We start from the raw sequence: 1,497 nt of genomic DNA on the forward strand, positions 1-1,497 counted from the left end.
TATCTAATTACAATCTATCTTATCTATATATATATATATATATATATATATCTCTTATCTTAACTCTAATATTATCTATTTACAGTTAGCTTAACTTATCCATCTACCGTATCTATCTACCTTATCTATCTATCTATCTATCTATCTATCTATCTATCTATCTATCTATCTATCTATCATCATTACCATGCTCGTTGTTGCAGGGGTGAGCAGGTGACTGGTGCTGTGGCAGATTGGGGAGCCACTACTAATACCTTCTTTGCCCCTTCCCTATTGCCCTATTTTTTAAGCATCAATGTATACCAGTGACATATTATCAGTAATTAATAATTATTAATTACCTGTCCTGGGTCTTCTTCTGCTGTAGTTCACCTTTGATCGTTGCCGTGAGAAGTTTTGAGTCAAGGGGGCCTCACAGTTAGCAGGGATGTAGCTTGCTTGATGTTCTCCTCACATGCTGCTTCATGGAGAATGCCCACCTGGAAAAGGGAGAGAAGCGTGATAATATGTTCCTGGCAGACAATGATACTTAAAAAAGACAAAGGTGCAACGTCGGGCATGATAATGATTTTATCTTAACTCTAATATTATCTATTTACAATCTATCTTATCTAAATATCTATCTTAACTTACCTTTAAGCTTATCTAATTACAATCTATCTTATCTATATATATATATATATATATATATATATATATATCTTATCTTAACTCTAATATTATCTATTTACAGTTAGCTTAACTTATCCATCTACCTTATCTATCTACCTTATCTATCTATCTATCTATCTATCTATCTATCTATCTATCATCATTACCATGCTCGTTGTTGCAGGGGTGAGCAGGTGACTGGTGCTGATTGGGGAGCCACTACTAATACCTTCTTTGCCCCTTCCCTATTGCCCTATTTTTTAAGCATCAATGTATACCAGTGACATATTATCAGTAATTAATAATTATTAATTACCTGTCCTGGGTCTTCTTCTGCTGTAGTTCACCTTTGATCGTTGCCGTGAGAAGTTTTGAGTCAAGGGGGCCTCACAGTAAGCAGGGATGTAGCTTGCTTGATGTTCTCCTCACATGCTGCTTCATGGAGAATGCCCACCTGGAAAAGGGAGAGAAGCGTGATAATATGTTCCTGGCAGACAATGATACTTAAAAAAGACAAAGGTGCAACGTCGGGCATGATAATGATTTTATCTTAACTCTAATATTATCTATTTACAATCTATCTTATCTAAATATCTATCTTAACTTACCTTTAAGCTTATCTAATTACAATCTATCTTATCTATATATATATATATATATATATATATATCTCTTATCTTAACTCTAATATTATCTATTTACAGTTAGCTTAACTTATCCATCTACCGTATCTATCTACCTTATCTATCTATCTATCTATCTATCTATCTATCTATCTATCTATCTATCTATCTATCATCATTACCATGCTCGTTGTTGCAGGGGTGAGCAGGTGACTGGTGCTGT

At 34.2% G+C, this 1,497-nt stretch overlaps 1 long non-coding RNA gene across 2 annotated transcripts in view; it reads right to left on the reverse strand.

Moving 5' to 3' along the window:
• LOC135018731 (uncharacterized) overlaps positions 1 to 1,491 on the reverse strand; it is a 16,039-nt gene extending 14,548 nt beyond the window's left edge. Inside the window, exon 1 of one of the 2 annotated variants that reach the window (XR_010216369.1) lies at positions 756 to 1,491. This is a non-coding gene — a long non-coding RNA (uncharacterized LOC135018731). Of the gene's footprint in view, positions 1 to 120; positions 344 to 755 lie in introns of those variants that run through there. The other variant, XR_010216368.1, reaches the window with a different exon arrangement.
• Between the last annotated feature and the right edge of the window lie 6 nt (positions 1,492 to 1,497).

Source organism: Pseudophryne corroboree, unplaced genomic scaffold (assembly GCF_028390025.1).
Source record: "Pseudophryne corroboree isolate aPseCor3 unplaced genomic scaffold, aPseCor3.hap2 scaffold_3285, whole genome shotgun sequence".
Classification (NCBI taxonomy): domain Eukaryota; kingdom Metazoa; phylum Chordata; class Amphibia; order Anura; family Myobatrachidae; genus Pseudophryne; species Pseudophryne corroboree.